The following is a 22,173-nucleotide window of genomic DNA, read 5'->3' as shown; positions in this document are numbered from 1 at the left end:
ACAGGCTATGCACAGTAAAAATAACTTGAGATTAATGGACTTGTAAAATATAGATAACACAGTGCTTTTGACAAAATTTACGTAATAAATTGATGCTTAATTCTTGAGAAGAATATGCTGTATTCACAGAAGATATACTATGAAAATTCTTATTATTGTTGAGATGATTGTCATTTATTTTACAGAGGAGATGTATCTGAAATCTGAAGAGAATGCCATACATATAAAAATTAAGAAGTCCATAAGTATTCAAGAAAGAGTTCACTAAGGGATTACTTCATTGTTTTAAGTGATCTTGTTACCAAAATTAATATTAGCTCCATCCACATCCAATATGTCACATAGGATATATTTGCACATATGATTGCAGAATGCCTCTATAACATATTAGTAATTGAGGAGTATTGTGTAGCTAGCTAGATTATAAAGACAGAGATTTTCCAGAGAGGGCAGAACACAGAAGGTTGTTTAAATTACAGCTCAATGTACTAGATGTTTACATATAATGAAATATATTATAAAAATTAGAGTAAAAGATGGTCACTAGGACCCAGAGTAAATTAACTAAAGTATACATGTAGTTCTATCACATACTATTCTAAAATGGTTACATTTGTCAAATTATATATATTTGTATACATATACACCTATAAATATATGTCTTACACAAGACACTTCAAAATATTTAATGTGCTATAATGGATACAGTTGGATTAAAGTTGTACTTGTTTCATTTTAATAGAGCTGATAATACTCAATATTATGTAGAAGAATATAGACTTGAAGTATAGATCTTAGCTATACTCCTAGATGTGAATTCACAGAATTCTTATTCATAAATTTGAAAAAAAAGATTAAATGATGAAATAATAAAATTAAAAATGAATACAGAAAAACCTCAAAAACTGAGTAATGAATTAACAATTAAAATGAATTGATTCCAAATTCATTTGAAAAAAAATATCCAATTAACAATGAAAATGAAAATTGTGAAAACAATGATAGTATTTCATATAACAAATTTAAATAATATATTTTGATATGAAGATATGTGTTAACTGGACAACTTTAAGAATAGAAACCGATGGAGTGCCCGGGTGACTCAGTCAGTTAAGTGTTTGACTCTTGATTTTGGCTCAGGTCATGATCTCAGGGTCCATGAGATGGAGCCCCATGTAGGGCTCTGTGCTCAGAGGAGAGTCTGCTTGACATTCCCTCTCCCTCTACCTTTTCCCCTCCCCTTGCTCACACGTGCTCTAACTAACTAAGTAACTAAATAAAATCTTTCTTTAAAAAAAGAATAAAAACTGATATGGCTACAAAGATAAGTGCAAACTCAAGCCATAAGAAGAGAAATAGAGTGTCATTGCAGGTGATCAGAACACTCTTTCCATTCTAATTCATATTTACTTTTAATAGATGAAGGCTTTTGTTCACAACGTGTCCATTTTAACAGATACAATATTAAGCTAGCATGCATTCAGGAGGAAAACAAGCAGGATACTGAGGTGTAAATGCAATGACAAAAAGTATGGTCTGTAATGTAGAATGCATTTTCGAATGCTTGAAGCCCTCTTACTTGTCATGTAATGGAGGATTGCCTGGCCAAGCTTCAGGGTTCAGAACTCAGACTAATTGGTAGGCTTCTGCTTAACATTGTACTTTATTTTTATATAGTTTGGAATTGCTCAAAAATGAAATTAGTTGGTTTAAACATTATTTGTGAGAGATTATGGAGGAAATCCATGTTGCCCTTTGACCAACATTCTGTTCTTCTCAGAAATACCCCTCCATCACTTTACTCCAGACAAGTGGTACAAATGGGAAATACCGCTTTTCTAACTACACGAAAAGACCTAATCTCTGCTAGCATTTGCTGACAGAGCCTGTCATCATTCTGTGGTCTTGGGGGAAGGGGAGTAAATGAAACAAACCAATATATAAATGTGTTCTTTTGGGATATTTTTATTGTGAATAAAATATCAAGTCATTCTGTGATGGTAGGATTTAAATGACACAATTTGACACTTGTTGGTTCTAATATTCCCCCAAGGTATTGAGGAAACAAATATGTAGGTAAAAGAATGAAGTCACTGATACAAAACAAAGGTGAGAGAGAGAAAACAAGCCCCCTGAAGCCAATGCTTCTTTGAAGTCCAGCTCTTTACCTGCGTGTTATATGACTTGGTATTTAAATCTTTTCTTTAACTCCTTTGGTTGCACCTCTAACATTTCCTTTGTTAGCGATTCCTTTGTCACTTAGCTGGTTTGAAGTATTTTTCTGTGTTTTTTTTTGAAAGGGTATTGTCTAAAATACTTGTCCATTAGGGAAGGGCTGGGGTAATTTTTCTCAGTCACAATACTGCAAATGGAAGGGTTCTATGGGAGAAGGAACTAGACACCCAAAGGGTAGTATTACTTTGTAACAAAACTTTTATTCCTATGATTCCATCCATGGTTAAATCCCAGCAAGTGTTGCTAAAATATAAAGCCATACTCCTAATTTTCAGTGTGGCTATAATTCTTGAGTTAACATTATTCTGTAAATTTAACAATATTAATGTATAATTTGTATAATTTATGTTTTCTTAAAATTATTTTCTCCAAATTTTTGACAATAGAACAATCACAACTTGTAACAAGACAAATTTTTTCCTCCATAACCAATTTGTAATCATTTTGAAATGTTCTATTTTAACATGTGGCAAAAATTCTTTTCTTGACCAAACTTGAGTCAGATTCTGAAACTTGCCATAGGCCCATCTGTGTACCCTCTTATAAAATCCATTTTAGCAAGAATCCCACAGTCACTTTACCCAGAACTTCCCACTCTTGATATCTGATTGTGTTCCTTACCCTTCACCATTGCCGTAGTGATGCCTGATCACAAGGGCTGTCTTTAGCAAAGGATGCTGTTAAATCAGTTTAGCCAAAATCCCCATTATCCCTGCTGTTTTCTCTTGATAATTCCCCATCCACCGACCCCCACCCTCTCCTTAGCTAAAAATTTCCACTTGTCCATGCTGTATACTAGGGTCTTTTTTCCTCTATTTCTGATAGTCCTGAATAAAATCTGTTTTTTTCTGCTTTACTGTGTAGTTCCGATTTTTCCTTTGATACCTGTTTGGCTTTTAGAAATTGTATTCAGCTTCTAATATTTATAAGTATGTGCTCCATAAACACAGACACATATGTGCATGTATCTAATTTTAAGAGATAAACGATCAAGGGCACATCTGATTAATGCACGGTGACAACTTTAGGGCTGCAATTGATCTCTGCCCTCTCAAAAATCTCCACGCATTTCCAAACATCTAAACAGATGACTTGTGGCTACGTAAATTTTGGCAACCAAGCTCAAAATAGTTGAAGCCCAATGGCAAGGTCATCCACACCTTTATGTTTTTAAGAAGGTAGAGCCACAGTGAGGAAGGGTCTACTGGAACATAGACCCACGTCATTGGTGTGTAACTCCTAGCTCTCCCATCCACAGGGGGCTGAGGGAGGAGGGCTGTCCATCTGCTGACCTTCCAGCCCTTGAGATTTGACAAGGAGTGAAATTAGAGAAAAGGATTTAATAACTCTTAAAAGAAGAATATCTCCTAAAAAGCATCTCTTCTAACCTCATTCCCAGTGCAGAAATTTTCCTTTCACTATACTCTGTGTTCCTCTTCATTATTTTTTCCTTCTCCATTAAATCTTTGCTCTGAAATACACTCTCACAAGATTCATACGTGATTAAAAAAAAAAGAAACTTGGTCCAGAAATTTATGCCATACTCTTCATTATCCATTTAACTGGTTTTTCTTTCATGCCATCTCATCTCTTCAAGAGGAATAAATTTAACATACAACTGAAGATGAAAATACAGTCTTTGGCCTCAAGGCATTTCTAATCTGTTCTGAACATCTAATCACGTAAAAACACAATTTTTAGAAGTCCTATTGACAAAGTGTGTAGCAATTGATGAATCTGATAATTCTTGATTTAGTCTTTGTCATGATTTGGAAAAGTCTTCCAGGAAGGTTGAATATTGAAATGGTCTCAAGAACCAATATCCCACTAACAAAAATATACTACAATTCAAGTGATGGTACCATATAAAGAAAACTAAGTTTTCCTCAGATGCTTCCTCCTCTGAGGAGTCTTTAATAAATTATGAGGCAGCGTTCCCAAATGTTCCCTGTGTATTACCTTTTTATCAATAGTATCTGTGCACCAGCTGGCATACCATGTAATTGCCGTTATCTATCTCCCTCATGTATGTAAGATCTGTTGCAGCAAAACGTGTTCATCTTTAGTCACCACTTTGTCTTTCAGTGCCTACAACAAAGCCTGAACAGGGAAGGCACTCAGCAAACGTGTTAGAGGAGAGCAACTATTATGCTTTTTTTGAGAAAACAAATACTAATAATTTGTAATAGCACTGCAGTTTCAAATACTTTGCCTTAAATACATGTGACTGAATTTGGAAAGGGTAGTTTTGAGCCACTATAGAAAGTGTCCAGTATTATCATTTTATGACAATAACAGTATTTTCACTATTTTGGTAAAATGCATTTACATTTAGGACTTAAACATTTTAAGTTTAAGTTTAAGTCCACCTAAGAAAATGAAGCCTAATAGTGAAGAGTATGACCGACTAACCTAACTTTTTCAAATGCATGCCATTTTGTGGTAAATTCCATTATCAGGGTATTGTTGGGTAGGACTACCATAACAACATATCACAAATTGTGTGGCTTACACAACAGAAAATTTATTTTCTCATAGTTCTGGAAGCTAACTGTCCAAGGTCAAGGTGTTGTCAGGGATGGTTTCTCCTTAGGCTTCTCCCCTAGGCTTTCAGACGGCCATTTTCTCTGATGGCCTTTTCTTTGTATACATGCCTCCCTGATGTCTCCTTCTTAAAAGGACTCCAGTCATACTGGATGAAGGTCCCACATTTATGACTGTATTTAACCTGAATTAACTCTTTTAAAGGTCCTATCTTCAAATATAGTCACATTGGGAGGGTTAGGGCTTCAACATATGAATTTTGGAGGGACACAATTCAGTTCATCTCAAACAATTTTCTGGAAATCTATAGCATTGTAAACACATTTTAGTGTAGAAAAATACATCTCTTTTTTCCAATAAGAAATTGGTATAAAATATTTAAATTGCATCAATGATGTTAAAAAATGAAATAAAACATTTACTGCTAAATTTTCTTTTTGTGAATACACAATAACATTAGTACAATTATACTATACTTTCAGTTATTTTAACTTGACACTGTAACCTGTTCATCTGATTTAGCTAGAACATTCTATATTTGAGTTTCTTTACCAAATGTTCATTTAATTTGTATTTCCCTAGAAACTTAACAATTTTATTCTTAAATTTATTCAGTTGTGAAAAGATTCTCTCATCTATTTAATTAATGCATTCTTTACCTCATGTATTTGTTTTATTGTTGTGAACATTTATGTTCTTTCTTATCAAACTTTAATTATATGATAAAATGTTATCAAGTATGATCACCATGTTTCACATTAGACACTCACACCTTATTCTTCCTATAGTTGGAAATTTATCATCTTTTCCCAACTTCCTTGTTTTCTCCACTCCACAGTCCCTGCAACCACTTTTCTACTCCCTGTTATGAGTTTGAATACTATGCTGTGTTGGTTTTTCTCTGTCTTGCTTATTTCACTTAGTATAATATCCTAAAGACCATCCATGTTGTTACAAATGGCAGGATTTTCTTCTTTCTTCATGGCTGAATAATGTACCATTGTGTGTGTGTGTATCACATCTTTATCCATTCATCTGTTGATAGACACTTAGGTTGTTTTCATATCTTGGCTATTATGAATAATGCTGCAATAAACATGGGCATGCAGATATCTCTTTGATATTCTGTTTTCATTTCATTTGGATATATACCTAGCAGTGGGATTGCTTGATCACATGATAGTTTTAATTTTTTGATCAACTCCATACTGTTTCCCATAATGGCTGTACCAATTTATATTCCCACCAACAGTACACAGGGATTCCCTTCTCTCCACATCCACACCAAAAATTGTTATTTCTTGTCTTTTTGGTGATAGCCATTCTTACAGGTGAGGTGATGCCTCATGGTTTTGATTTGGATTTCCCTGATGATTAGTGATGTTGAGCATCTTTTCATGTGTTTGTCGGCCATCTGTATGTCTTTGGAAAAATGTCTATGCAGTTCCTCTATCCATTCATTTTGTATTCAGATTGTTGTTGTTTTTATTTTTTATTTTTATTTTTTTTACTATTGAGTTGTCTGAGTTTTTTAAATTATTTTAAATATTAACCAGTTATTGGATGGTTTGCAAAAACATTTCCCATTGTGTAAATTGCCTTTTTATTTTGTTAATGGTTTCCTTCACTGTGCAGAAGCTTTTTAGTTTGATATAGTCGCATTTGTTTATTTTTGCTTTTGTTGCCTTTGCTTTTGGTGTTAGACTCAAAAAATCATTGCCAAGACTGACGTCAAGGAGCATAACACCTATGTTTCTTCTTTCTACTATTTCAGATCTTATTTTCAGTTCTTTAGTTCATTTTAAGTTGATTTTTGTGTTTGATGTAAGGTGGGGGTCCAGTTTCATTATTCTTTATGTGGCTGTTTAGTTTTTCAGCACCATTTATTGAAGAGATTGTCCTTTCCCCATTGTATATTGTTGGATTCTTTGCCATAAGTCAATTGACCAAATATCCATGGATTTTATTTCTAGGCTCTCTATTCTGTTCCATTGATCTATGTGTCTGTTTTCTGCCAATGCCACATTATTCTGATTACTACAGCTTTGTAATATAGTTTGAAGTCAGGAAGTAGGGTATATCCAGCTTTGTTTTTCTTCGCAAGATTGCTTTGCCTATTCAGGGTCTTTTGTGGTTTCATATAAATCTTATCATTTGGTCCATACTGTGAAAAATGCCATTTGGATTGTGATATAGATTGCATTAGATATGTATATTGTTTTGGGTAGTATTAATGTTTAAACAACATTCTACCAATTTATGAGCATGGAAATTCTTCCACTTACTCAGTTTTTTTCACTAATTCGTCAATAGTTTTTGATGTATAGGTCTTTTACTTCCTTGGAAAATTCATACCAAGGTATTTTATTTTAATGTAATTATAAATAAAATTGTTTTCTCAATTTCTTTCTGGTAGCTATTAGTGTTTATAAATGCAATGGGTTTTTGTATATTAATTTTTGTATCCTACAACTTTACTGAATTTGTGTCTTATTAGTTCTAACAATTTTTTCGTGGAGTCTAGGGTTTTCTATATATTATATCATGGCATTGCAAATAGAGACAGTTTTACTTCCTCCATTCCAACCTGGGTGACTTTTATTTCACTTTCTTTCCTAATCAGTATGGCTAGACTTCTAGTACTATGATAAGAGTGGCAAGAGTAGGCATCTTTATTTTGTTCATGATCTTAGGAGATAAGGTTTCAGCTCTTCACGACTGACTATGATGTTAGCTATGGTCTTGTCATACATGGCCTTTATTATGTTGAAGTATGTTTCCTTTATACCTAGTTTTTTGAGACTTTTTATTCATGAGTGGATGTTGAATTTTTTCAAATACTTTTTTCTGCATCTATTGAGATGATCATATGGTTTTTATCCTTCTTTTTGTTTCAATTTGTTGAATACCATTGACCAAATGAGTTTTTTTAATTTTTTTTATTTTAATGTTTTTTTTATTATATTATGTTAGTCACCATACAGTACATCCCTGGTTTCTGATGTAAAGTTCAATGATTCATTAGTTGCGTATAACACCCAGTGCACCACGCAATACGTGCCCTCCTTACTACCCATCACCAGTCTATCCCATTCCCCCACCCCCCTCATTTCTGAAGCCCTCAGTTTGTTTCTCATGGTCCATAGTCTCTCATGCTTCATTCCCCCTTCTGATTACCCCCCCTTTCTTTATCCCTTTCTTCCCCTACCGATCTTCCTAGGCAGAAGATATGAACAGACCAAATGAGTTTTTGATTACTTATTTGGATATGTTGTGAATTCCTAATACCTACTTCTTACTTTGTTTTAATTTTCTATATTTTTATTGGTTAAGTTAGTTAACATTTTATGTTAAGAGATAATTACATTTCAATTATATATTATTTCCATCATATTCTTATTTTATAGTTTACTGTTTTCTACCTTTATCTTTGATTGCTTCCCAATTCTTCCAGTGGTTGTAACTGTATTTTTGTTTTCCTTTGCTAAATATTTAAGTCCATGCTCTAAAAAACATTTTAATTAACCTTCTTAATACTGTTATTGTTATTCTTTATTCAGCTTTATAGTCCATTAGAACTGATCTGTAGTGTATTAATTATATGTGTATTTGATCCATGAATGATTAATATGGTTTTGAATGCTATTATTAGGTTGCATTTCCTTTATCTGATTGTTACTGACATTTTATTTTAGTGTAAATAGTTACATAGCATTGTCTTCAGTGTTCCTATATTCTAGGAATTTGTTGAAATTGTGCCTTGAGATTATGTATGATCTGTTTTTATTTCTGTTCCTTTAACGCTGAAACATTGGTTATACTTTTTGGTGGGATGTTTAGTCTTTTATTAGGGTATTTTTCACTATGGAGATTAAGCTACTATGAGTGGAAGATACCTTGGTTCTCATTTGACTATTGAAATCATTTTCCCTTCCCCCACCATCTTCCTTAGCTAGCCCTCTTGACCCTTCCTTTCTCCATAAACCTCCTAGAAATGTCACAAATGCATAAATTAATAATGAAATGTGCTCTTCTAGTACTTATCTATACCCGGGGCAAGGGGAAGGGAGGGAAGAGAATTGCAAAAGAGTACAATTCCTAGCTCAATATTATGAATTAAAACTAATGTATTTTACATACTGGTATCTTTAACTAGGATGGTTTTTCCTGGTGCTAGCTGTTCTATGGCTGTGGATCTTCCTAATTTGCACAAAATTTTATAATTTCTGGACTTATATAAATAAGAAATTAATACTTTTTCCTAATCCTTGGTTAAATAGTCATTGTTCTCTGTCCATGTGGCAGTCAGGAAGGGAAAAGGGTAACCAAGAAAAGTGTGTTTTCTAAATATTTTATTTATTTATTTATTTGAGAGAGAGGGAGAGGGAGCAGGGGGCGGGGGTGGGGAGGAGCAGAGGGAGAGGGACAAGCAGTCTCCTCACTGAGCACAGAGCCCGACTCAGGGTTCATTCTTATGATCCTGAGATCATGACATGAGCCGAAATCAAGAGTCAGACACTTAACTGACTGAGACACTCAGGTGCTCCGAGAAAACTGTTTTATGATACTTATTTCTGGATCTACAGATAATTTAGTGATAATGAGTCCATTATTTGGTGGACATATTAGGTTATTGTGCTGACAAACCCAAAATTACTGAGTCTTTTTTAATTAAAGAAAAGTTTTAGTTTCCATCTAACATTTTCCACATGCATTAAACTCTGTCGTAGCTAACGTATCCCTTGCAGAAACAATTTTATACAAGTTGATTTTTCTTTTATGATATAAACATTCTAGATTGAAGAAGCAGGGTTTTGTTTTTTTTTTTATTTAAAAGAAACTTTTCACACATCACAGTCCCTGAAATGGAGGATGTAATCTTCACAAGCTTTGTGATAAGCATGAAAGTATTCACAAGAAAGTAAGTTATGTCATAAAACTGATATGCAAAATATGTTGTTTCCAGATAAGTGACCTTAGCAGCGAAAAATTAGAAAATTATTGCTGAAAATTAATAGTTAATTTATTAAATGTGACCATAAATTGTCAATATATTTTTAATAAAATATAATCCTTAAACTACAAAACTTATTTATTTATAAAAATAAAATACACAACTACTTTATTAAAATATGTGTTGTTTTTTAAAATGTGGAAATAGAGATATATTTCTAAAATGCTAAGTAAAGGAAACATAGAAATCACAAAATTATTCATTATTCCATTTGGCTGGCTTTAAAAATAAAGCAAAAATACAGAAGTGAAAATAAACATTCTACTTAGGAAGGAAAAGAAAACCTCACACTTTCCTTCCTATGGTATTTGTTTTTATATCACAAACCAGTACTCAGATATTTCTTGTGGTTATTGCTGCCTCTTTTTAACTCACCTTTTTCTCAAGACTGCTTTGTCTTCACATTCTATAGTTACCATTTTCCAAATCGGTAACAAAAGATAAAGTTACTCTACATCCAGTTTGAACATTAAGCCTGACATCTGTAAAACAATTAACATGTGCTAATTACTCATCAAAGAAAACAATGTGAATTAATGCTAGCAAAATGAACTCAATTATAATTATTTGCAAGAATTTTTTTGGGGGAAAATCCAGGTTAAATTTATTAATTTTATTGGTGTACTGCTGCAAAGATCAAAGATGGTTGCAAAGTCGGATGCTTGTAATTTTAAAACAGAGATTACCTGACAGTTTTTTGTAGCTGTAATTATCAGTGAGCTGAGGTTTAACCTGAATGTAACCACGAATCTGTAGCCCTAAAATACACCGATATCTAAGTCTTGTTAAGAACTAAATGAGCAAGATGCAAGAGATAGCTTTGGATTTAGAGCTAGGGAGTCATGTAAAGTTATCAATAAGAAAGAAAAAACATAGAGATCTTTTACCTCTGTGCTTAAGGCCAAACAGCAACTGGTGTGGGTTTTCAGTTAATGTGGTTCAAGAGGGATAACATTAGAATCTTAATTAAACATTAATTATTCACTTCTGCGAAATTGCTGGTGGGGGGCATACGTGAAGTTATATCTGTCTCAGGTATCAAGTGAGACTAAATGTATTTCCTCTAACTTACGGGAAATACAGGACAATCATAAAAATAATTAAAGAGAAAACACTTGGTACTCTAAAAATAACTTGTGCTCTTATTCCTCCAAAACTGAGGCTTACATTACGAATTGGATACATCGGTCTTTCACAGTACCTCCTAATTAACCGCTGTTTCCTGGAGGGGTCTAATGACCAAAATATCACCCATTATTAACAGACTTCTGTGGTTCACACCTCAGCTTTAAAAAAATATATATATATATACTCATTTGCTTGTTTTTTTTTTTTTTTAATATTAGGCATTCACATATATTTTAGTGAAGAAAAGTTAACATGGGTAAAGATGTGTGAAGATGTTAAATTTCCACATCCTTGTGGCATTTTCTTATTTCTTTGTTATAGATTTCCAATTTAATTCCTTTGTATTGAAGGATAGATATTGTATGGTTTAAGTTCTTTTACATTCTTTGGGACTAGTTTAAAAGAGAAGGAGGAGAGGGGCTTCTGGGTGGCTCAGCTGGGTGAAGGAACGTCAGACTGTGGGTTTCTGCTCCCGTTGTGATCTCATGTGATCATTTGGGATTGAGCCCTATGTCAGGCTCCGGGCTCAGTGGGGAGTCAGCTTGAAGATTCTCTCCCTCTGCCCCTCCCCCATGTGTGTGTGCTCTCTCTCACTCCCTCTTTGTCTCTCTCAAATGGGTAAATAAATCTTTTTATTTTTTTTAATTATTTATTTTTATTTTTATTTTTTTTATTTATTTTTTTAATGATTTTTTATTATATTATGTTAGTCACCATACAGTACATCCCCGGTTTCCGATGTAAGGCTCGATGATTCATTAGTTGTGTATAACACCCAGTGCACCATGCAATACGTGCCCTCCTTACTACCCATCACCGGTCTATCCCATTCCCCCACCCCCCTCCCCTCTGAAGTCCTCAGTTTGTTTCTCATAGTCCATAGTTTCTCATGTTTCATTCCCCCTTCTGATTACCCCCCCTTTCTTTATCCCTTTCTTCCCCTACCGATCATCCTAGTTCTTATGTTCCATAGATGAGAGAAGTCATATGATAGTTGTCTTTCTCTGCTTGACTTATTTCACTTAGCATTATCTCCTCCAGTGCCGTCCATGTTGTAGCAAATGTTGAGAACTCGTTCTTTCTGATAGCTGAGTAATATTCCATTGTATATATGGACCACAACTTCTTAATCCAGTCATCTGTTGAAGGGCATCTCGGTTCCTTCCACGATTTAGCTATTGTGGACATTGCTGCTATGAACATTGGGGTGCATATGGCCCTTCTCTTCACTACGTCTGTATCTTTGGGGTAAATACCCAGTAGTGCAATGGCTGGATCATAGGGTAGCTCAATTTTTAACTTTTTAAGGGACCTCCACACTGTTTTCCAGAGTGGCTGTACCAACTTGCATTCCCACCAACAATGTAGGAGGGATCCCCTTTCTCCACATCCTCTCCAACAATTGTTGTTTCTTGCCTTGTCTATTTTTGCCATTCTAACTGGCGTAAGGTGGTATCTCAGCAAATGGGTAAATAAATCTTAAAGAGAGAGAGAGGGAGGGAGGGAGAGAGAGAGAAGGAAGGCAGGGGAGTGGAGGAACCAATAATGATGATGTTTGAACTTCGTTCTATCACATTCCAGTGCTTTTTGTTCTAATCAGTATGTTACCTTGTCTCTTAGGTATCTATTGAATATCATATTTCTACCCCTGTTTTACTTCCCTAGTTTATACCAGAATCATGTTGTTTTTTTTCTTCTCTTACTTCAGCCACCCATTAATTGATTCTCTGCCTCCCAGACCTGAATTTGAATAAACTACTGGTTGTTTAAAACACATGCAATCAAGGCAAATCGTTACTTAACCACTAATTTCCTCTGTGACTCCAAACCTCTGAAACACTCTCCTTCCTTAATGTTACTCAACTACTCTAGTCCAGAACACATCAAGTGCTTCCTTGACTACATTCTCCTGCCTGGAACAGTCCAGTTCTCCACCACCAGGACAGCACCATGTCAATCTTTGGCCACAGCTCTAACATGATTGATTTTCTTTTTTCTTTCTTTCTTTCTTTTTTTTTTTAAGATTGTATTTATTTATTTGACAGAGAGCACAAGCAGGGGGAGCAGCAGGCGGAGAGAGAGGGAGAAGCAGGCTCCTTACTGAGTAAGAAGCCTGATGTGGGTCTCGATCCCAGGACCCTGGGACCATGACTTGAGCTAAAGGCAGATGATTAACTGACTGAGCCACCCAGGCGTCCCAACATGATTGATTTTTAAAAGCTTTCCTTATCTAAGAAAGCCTTGACAGGTGCGCGTTTGTTCACGGATTGTAAGTTAGCATCATCTAGCAATCTTGGTTCAGAACATACCTGTATGATTGAAATTAAAGTCACATAAGATATTTCATGGAAAGTAGCTGCCAGGCATGGGGGATGTTGCACAGTATTTTCTCAGTCCAGGAAGCAAATAGGAACTAGAGCTGAAATCCTTAAGTTCACTAGGCCTCCTCAGCAGTAATCTGTTTTTTGTTGGGCTCAGATTTTACAGTATTTGGACATCCTTACAACATCAAATAAGGGGTTAAAACAAAGTTAAAAAGAGCAGAAGAGTGTCATGACTGCTCCATCATTATGGGTAGTTTATTCTAGACCTCCTTATTTCAACATATGGTTTATGCTAATTAACCATTATTGACATCTAGGATTTTAGAGTAAGTCTTTCATTCAGAAGGAGGTAGAGAAAAAGGATAAGATGATTTAACTTTCTCATCTCCTTGTTCCCCTCTCATCACTGCACAGCTCGATTGTGTGCTCGAGAGTTACTGCTGTGGTTCCAACAGGCTTGTGTGTCCTCTAATGAAATGTCAGATACCTAAGTACTAATACTGTGTACTCGATTACAATCCGTCCCTCATGCTGTCCTCGGGAAGTATGTCTTAGCCAGGCAGATAATATCCTTGCAATGCCCTTTGCCTCTAAATTTGGCATAGGAAATATGTTTTTCATTGATGATTCTTTTTTTTTTTAATGTCAAATGGGAATAATTCCATAGTTAACCAGCAAACTTTTGAAGTTATTTCCAGGTAATGGGCCATGCTTAGACATTTCAAAGTGAAATCTTTTACTGAAGGTCATTATGGAGAAGCGTATTATTGGATCTTTTTTTTTTTCCAGGACCACAATGATAAGTAACTTTTAATTGCACCTCTCTTTTATTGGGCTCCCAAAAGAACAGTAAATGGGGAAATACAACTTCCAGACTTGTGTTAAAATTCCCAAAGCAATATGTGATAGGAAACCAGGCTTTGATATCAACTTAGGTTGAAGACCTTAGAAAACCTTTCTTCACCCTAATCATAATCTGAAAATCAACCAGTAACTGGAGGGAATGGGGAAAAGTTACAGTGGGTTAACCTTTGGAGCTCTGGTATTAATACCTGAAGCACACTTTATTTGAAAAAGGAACTATAATGCATTGAATTATGTCTCCCTGAAGATGCTGAAGTCCTAACTCCCAGGGCCTGTGAATGCAATCTTTTAGGGAAATATGGTCTTTGCAGATGCTCAAGTGAAGATGGGGTCATTAGGGTAGGCCCTAATCCCATATGACTCTGTCCTTATGAAAAGCAGAATTTTGGACAGAGGAAAAAATCACAGGGAGAGTATTGTGACGATTGAAGTGATGCTGCCATAAATTTAAAAAATGCCAAAAATTGCCGGCAAACCACCAGAATCTGGAAGAGAGATATGGAACAGCCTTCAGAAAGACTGACCCTGTAGTCACTCTGATCTCAGACTTCTGGTCTCTAGATCTGTGAGGCAATACTTTCTGTCTTTGAAGCCACCCAGTTTATGCCACTCTGTTACGGCAGCCTTAGCCAGCAGGGGATTACCCCTAACTTTTAATTAATAAATTAACTTATTAATGGGTAATATTTAAATTTAAATATGGATTATTGACTGTTTTAAGTTAAATAACTCAAGTTCAAAATTATGAAGGGTTTCCATGACAGATACACACTGTTCCTATTGAACTTACGTGACAAGTCAGCATAAAATAAATCTGCCTTGATGATTTGAACATATATTATATGGAATAAATTTTCCTTCACAACATTCTAATTGTTTAGATTCATTTTAGAACATGATAGCTCAATGCATTAAACCTTTAGTCATTTCAAAATAGGCATAATAACAGTGAAAACAAATATGAACAGCCAATGTCCTATTTGCCCATGGCTTAAGAAAATCAAAATAGAGTGAAACACAGAAAAAAGTAAAATGAAACCTTGTTGCCCTGAGGTTAAAGTTTTTGCCTAATAAGTCATGTGGAATTGTTCAAAAGTAGATTTATAACTTTGGTAAAGTGATTCTATGAATCTGTCATAATATGATAAACCATTTGTATTTAGCAATTTAAAATGTATTATATAATAATAAGAGTGTTTTAGGTAATTGAATCTTATAAAACAATACATTATTTCTTCATAAATGATCCTGAAAATAAATTTAATATGTTAATGTTTTCCTGTTCTTACACGAATAACCATTTACTTTTAAAGTACAGGTTTTTAATAGGCAAAAGACAAATGCCGGGTTAGTTTATGTATAATACTTCAGAAATAAAACCTCAGATATTCATGGAAAGGAAAATTATTTTTCTGTACTTCAAATTAATGAACATTAATTATATCAAGAAGAAGAAAAGGTAATTATCAAATCTCCAGAAAACTCAGCCAATTTAAACAGTTTCCCTACCTTCTTTGTAAGATTAATTCTGGACACTGACAGTGTATCAAGTCATGTGGCACCGTTGGAGAGGGAGTGCATGCCCTTGTGTCTTGATGTGTCCTGAAGTGACTGTTAATGAGATATTAATGTGTCTCGCTCTTTCTCAGGTACCATCTGTTGGTAACTGTTGAAGAAACTCCTACTGGAATGGATAGCTGATTCACTCACCTTCCACTTACTTCCTTAACCTTATGGAAGAATTTAAGAATCACTCCACTTCTTTTATTCTCCAAAATGGACTCCATTTTATCACGTTGTCATCCTGTGGTTACAGACCGTGGGCCACACTATGGCCCCTCAGGGGAACCATGATGTTGACCTTTTCTCTGTTCATTTCCCCAAATCTGCCTGTTGCTCTCACACCATTTTCCTCAAAGCAGACTTTGTAGTCAGGGGGAAGGTCTTCTGCTCAGAGATTCTCACTAATGGCCATCGTCTTACTTCTTTTTTGCCCCAATTTTCTCTCACTTTTTCTACGACAGGAGTTCTTTATCTGATTTGGATAATTGAGGGAAGGGATAGTTCAAGATACAGAATATGGTTAGCAGTAAAATTCCCAGACTCACCCTTCTGTGCTTCTCTCGTTCTGCCATGATAATGTTCTACGCAGAAGTGGCTATAATGTTACATGCCTAGGCTAAGGACCTTTTCAGACCAAACTATGATAAACCATGGAAAATTACTACTATAAATAAAATAACTTTTCCATTAAATGTGGAGTTATTTTCAGGAACAGTAAATTGAACCCTTCTAATTCTCTGAAATGAAAACCACAGTTAAAGACTGTAAACACAACATAATACAAAGTAAAATGTATCCACAAAACAATAATGATGTTTATGTTTAAATTGTCAGGTTTACCACATTCACATGCTCAGGATCCCCCACCTGAACTTCCCTTTATTTAAGTGGTGCTTAACTCAATATTTGTTTCTATACTCATTGTTTCATCATCCCTGGGAGGCATTAATGCTTCTGAATATAAAGAATTACGTCTTCAGTTTCTTGAATTTTCATGTCCAATGACATTTTCTCCATATTAGCTACCCATTTAAAATTATACCGTAGGTCTTATCATTCCCCAAACTTTTATTCTTCTCAGTAAAATAATTCAGAAACTCACATTTATATCCTAAGTACTTTTTGTTCTGTTTTGCTTGTTCAATTACCCTCTACACGTTTTAAAATGTATTGAGGCATCAAAACATATTCATCATTATGCTAAATTCTCTAATTAAAATCTAAATTAAGATAGTTTTTCAAGTGGATTAAAAAGCAAACTCAAGTCCATTCATGTAAAATACAGACTTAAACCAAATTGATAAAGAAAGTGTTCATATAAAATTATGGGCAAAAATTATGAAGTCAACTGAAAGAAAAAAAAAAACGGAATAATTTCTGACCACATAAGGTAGAATTTTAGAAAAAAAATTTAACAATCTAAAGAGAAATTTCATAGTGATAAAATATATAATTAAAAGAATAAGGAAGACATCTGTAGGTACCAAACAAACAGCACTGAAATTATAGTGAACAAAATGACAGAATAGAAATAATATTATTTCAGGGGTGCCTGGGTGGCACAGTGGTTAAGCGTCTGCCTTCGGCTCAGGGCGTGATCCCGGTGTTATGGGATTGAGCCCCACATCAGGCTCCTCCGCTATGAGCCTGCTTCTTCCTCTCCCACTCCCCCTGCTTGTGTTCCCTCTCTCGCTGGCTGTCTCTATCTCTCTGTCAAATAAATAAATAAAATCTTTAAAAAAAAAAAGAGAGAAATAATATTATTTCAAATTGCTTTTGGCTCAAAAAGGGGTGGATGTATCAAAATAAAAATGGTCAGAGCTAACACAGTTAGAGTTGAATTAATATAATAGAGATTTGAAAATTATTAAATATCTCCTTTTACCTTAGCTTTAAAGAACTGAACAGTCCAATCTATTTAAAGATTTTCAACCCATAGCTTTATAAAACTGTTGGTATTTCCCATACAACTCTTAAGATAGGACTAAAGTGAACTACTAAATACCCAGAAGATCTTTTAATAATAATGAATAATTATTAACCAAAATATAAAACAGTAAAACATGTCCATGAAAGTTAAAATTTAAAGGACAACTGCTATTGCAAATATTAAAGAGTGTTTTCAAGGTAATACAGTCAACAGGGTAAATGTAATAAAATTGAAGTGGCTACAAGAAAATTTAACAAAACACCTCTAACGTTGGAAGAATAAGCAATTCCAATTTTTTTGAAGATTTTATTTATTTATTTTAGAGGGAGAGAGAAACTGTGAGTGGGGGAAAGGTGAAGGGATAGAGGGAGAGAGAGAAAATCTCAAGCAGACTCTGCACTGAGCATGGAGCCTGGCATGGGGCTCGATCTCACAACTCTGAGATCATGAGCTGAGCTGATATCAAGGGTTGGGGGCTTAACTAACTGAGCCACCCAGGCACCTCAGCAATTCCAGTTTTAAAAATAATAAAACTAATAAAGGATTTTAGTGATATCATTAGATAAAAGATAAATATTCCAAAGCAACTTTTTCTTCCATTCTGATAATATGCACCTAAATATCATAATAGAAATATAATTACATCTTCTCTAATCAGAAATAACTTTACAGTCTTGAATATAAATAAGATGAAAAATACATATTATTAAAACAAATATGTTGAAAATACTATAAAAATAAATGTATGAAGGATAGCATGGCAACAGGCTCGAGACTGGAAAGATTTAATACCATAAAATGGTACTTCTCCCCGAACTGATTTTTTTTTTTTTTTTTTACTGTTTCTAAACAATGTTCTATTGTCGTACAAAATGGCCTAACTGTAAAGGATGTAAAGATGTGCACAGAAAGGCAAGGTCCGTGAAACAATCTACCTTACTCCTAAAATGTGCAAATATATCTAGTTACCCAAGCAGCCTGGAATCCTTCAGCGAGAAGCAGTTCTGTGAAGCGATTTTAGCCACCCAGTAGTATTTTATCAGAAGTACACAACATTCTGGATTCAGGACCCTTTATTCTCTTAACAACTGAAGGCTCCACAGTGCCTTTGTTTACATGAGGAATATCAATATATGCCATATTAGAAATTAAAATAGAAACTGAAAAATATTTTTAAAAAATAACCTCAGTGTTAACATGAATTTTGTATTTTTAGGAAAATATTTTCTATGATGAAAATTTAAATTAAAGTATAACATTATTAAACATTTTTGTAACACTTTAAGATGTCTGGCATAATAAAATCCAGCTGGACTTTCATAATCTTCTGTATTCAAAATATTGCAGTGTGGTATTTGTTTGATATGTATGAGAAAGTGTACCAACGCGTGTTATTGAAAATGGAAGGAGTATTTAAACAGCTTTTAAGGTAATAGTGAATATTCCATTTTAAATACTATATACCAAAATTTGATTAGTTATAGGGTTAGTTATAATGTAGATTCCAAAACCAAATCAGAGAACATTTTGTACCATTTCCTTAAAATCTATTGATATTACGCTGGAATTTTGTTTATGTATGATTTTGTAATATTAGGCATTCCTAATTGAAAAAGTATCTTTTTTAATGATTCTTCAGATCTTCCAAATGTTGACATATTTCATTAAACACCATCAAGGTCACATTCATTACTCATGACTAATGTCATCAGAACATTCTTTAAATGTTGAGAACATGTCAAGCTTAAGAGAGCAGATAGGAGTTTTCCAAAATACTGATTTGTACTTGAAAGCTCACATTTTATCATGGACGTCAAATTTGTTGTTCTTCTTGGAATAACAGGCACACTTCCTCCATTTTCAAGAAAAAGTCTGCCAAATGCTCACATCTGAATAATCATAGTTCGTCTGTTAGTCATTTTTTCAAAAGTGCTTTTCCTTGCTACAACTATCATAGATTAGTATGATGGAGGAGTGCTTCCCATATATTTCTTGTTACGTGGAATATTAAAAAGGATTGAGATTTAAGAAAATTCATCAAAGACATTGGTTACTGAAATTGGCTTTGTAATTTTCTTTTTTACTGTATCTAGTATTGAAAACCATGACTCCTAGGTTGTAATTGCCTCACTTTGGGCTAAAGCAGTGTTGCCTCCCACTGCCTTTGCATCCTCAAAACATATGTCCATATAGAGATAAAGGCAAATGATACAAATAACATTTTAGAAGTATTATGAAACAGTTTTGTTCTCTTAAACCTCTGTTAATCTAGCTATCTAAGGATAGTTATTTTTATATTTCCTTCTTTTCTCATAAGATGTTTGACCTTAGTCTCACAACCTGGACACCATCAAACCTTGAACCCTTTATTTTGAAGCCTGTCTTTATGAATGGTATTCCAAAGCAGCTCTGAAATGCTTGGTCTAATTCCCAACTAGAACTGGGTCAAAGGGAGAACATGACAAGCTAAACTGGAATTCCTCAAGTACAGTATTAGGCATAGTAATACCCTAACTATGGGGCAGAGAACAGTCCCCTCGTTCTCTGGAGGCAGTGTTTAAAAACAGCATCTTGAACATAGTGGACGATAAAGCCGAGGGAACACCTGTAGCAACAGGTAGGGTGACACGAGGTGTTCTAGCGTCGCGCTGATGCGAGGGAGTACACAGGGCTTAAGGAGGCAGTCATCAGGGTGACGTATTTCTGACCTGACAAGAGCAAAGGACATAACATACATTCGAGATTGTTCCTGGGGAAATTTGCTTTTATCATATATTGATCTCTTCTGTAATTTTATATCGATTCGTTAGACTGCCTCAAGGATAACGGTCATTTTACTGAATCACTTAATCCTCAATCCGCTACCTAAAAATTAGGACCACAACACCAAACTGTAGCACAGTGGTGTCAAATATTAACTTAAATGATCCAAATCATTTTGAGGATAGTTTTAAAACAATTTTGTTATCAAATTTAATGTGTCTCAGAAGAAATCATCTTCATTTTAGTATGTTTCACACAAAGAATATACTCCTGAAACATACATTTTATGAAGAGAAGTTATTCACCATATGTTCACTTAGTTCATTAACCTTAAAACACCAAACTGGCTATTATAATCTCTTTCCTTTCGAACCTGCAGGAAACATATATTTATTAATGAATAATAACATATCCCTTAATTTTGTTAAAATTTATACTGTAGGTCAGTATATCTTTCTTGAATCCCTATTATCTTGAAAGCAATTGCTTTTAATTTGTTTTTTTTTTTTTGTAAAAATTGTCTTTATTCTGCAAGTGGCTAATTTTAAATGCATTAAGCTGATTAAAAATTTTTTATTCTTTTTGCTGTGTAATTATCATATATTTTCCATTTTTCTACCTCTGCATGAAAAGCAACTAGGATATTATTCTATAATATACACTTTCTGTTGCAATTTAATTTACACATTATTGCCATGTTTTAAGAGAAAACAGCAGGCTTCACAATAGCAATCGCTATTCATAGCTAGTAAAATTTCCAAATATATTTAACTTTCTTTGCATTCATCTGCAGGGGTTCAAATACTCATTTTCTTCATGTTCCTTTAAGATTTGACATTCACATTCACTTCACCCAAGAACCAACAATATGCCATATTCAAGACATAAAAAAAATTTGTTTTGTCACTTAGAAGTAGTGTCCTGCCCACCCCCTCAAAAAAAAAAATCTTTCCAAAAAGAACAAAATAAAATTCAGTTTCCGATAATATCAGATTGTAATGCCATTTTAGGAAATAATTACCTCAAATAAAAATGAATTCTTACATTGTAATCAATAACTGTCAATATGCATTTATTTCAACCTCTTCTTTCTTCCCAATAGAAATCACTTTCACATAATTATTTTTTATACTCAATCTGCTATATTTATGTAGTGATAAATCTATAAGCAATATATATAGTTATATTTTGTTTTTATGGGCAGAGTTGATACACGTTGACTTGTGCTTCACTATTTGTTCAGCTTCTCATTTATTTTACTCAACATTTCTTTAGACCATGCAAAATTGCTATGCGAAAAACTACTTCATTTTAAAAGCTATAATATTACATGGTGTGCGTATGCCACCTTTTATCTATCCTTCCAAGAACTGATGAACTTTTATGTTCTTGCAAGGCTTCACGATCACACGTAATACTGTAATGAATATTCTCACACATGTCCTTTTTCATGACCATGCTAGAGTTTTATGGAGTATATTCCTAGGAGTAGAACTATGAAGTTAAGGTTCACTAAATGATGACACACTGCCCTCCAAAATGCCGATAGCATTTCATGCTCTTAGCATCATGGCCTGAACTTTTCCATTTCACCATTTCTTGCCAATATACTATCTATACTTCTTTTTTTAATTCAATTTATGTAAACTAAAAAAAAAAAAAAAATTCACCTATTTCCTTTAACCCCTACCAAGTATTGCTGACAGCCACCAATCTGCTGTTATCTATGAATTGTTTTAAAAATTCAATATTTCACATATAAAAGAGATCATATGGTTATTTCTTTCTGTATGTGACTTATTTTAATT

This window comes from Ursus arctos, unplaced genomic scaffold (genome assembly GCF_023065955.2).
Source record: "Ursus arctos isolate Adak ecotype North America unplaced genomic scaffold, UrsArc2.0 scaffold_4, whole genome shotgun sequence".
NCBI classification, from domain to species: domain Eukaryota; kingdom Metazoa; phylum Chordata; class Mammalia; order Carnivora; family Ursidae; genus Ursus; species Ursus arctos.
Note: the sequence above shows the minus strand (reverse complement) of the source record.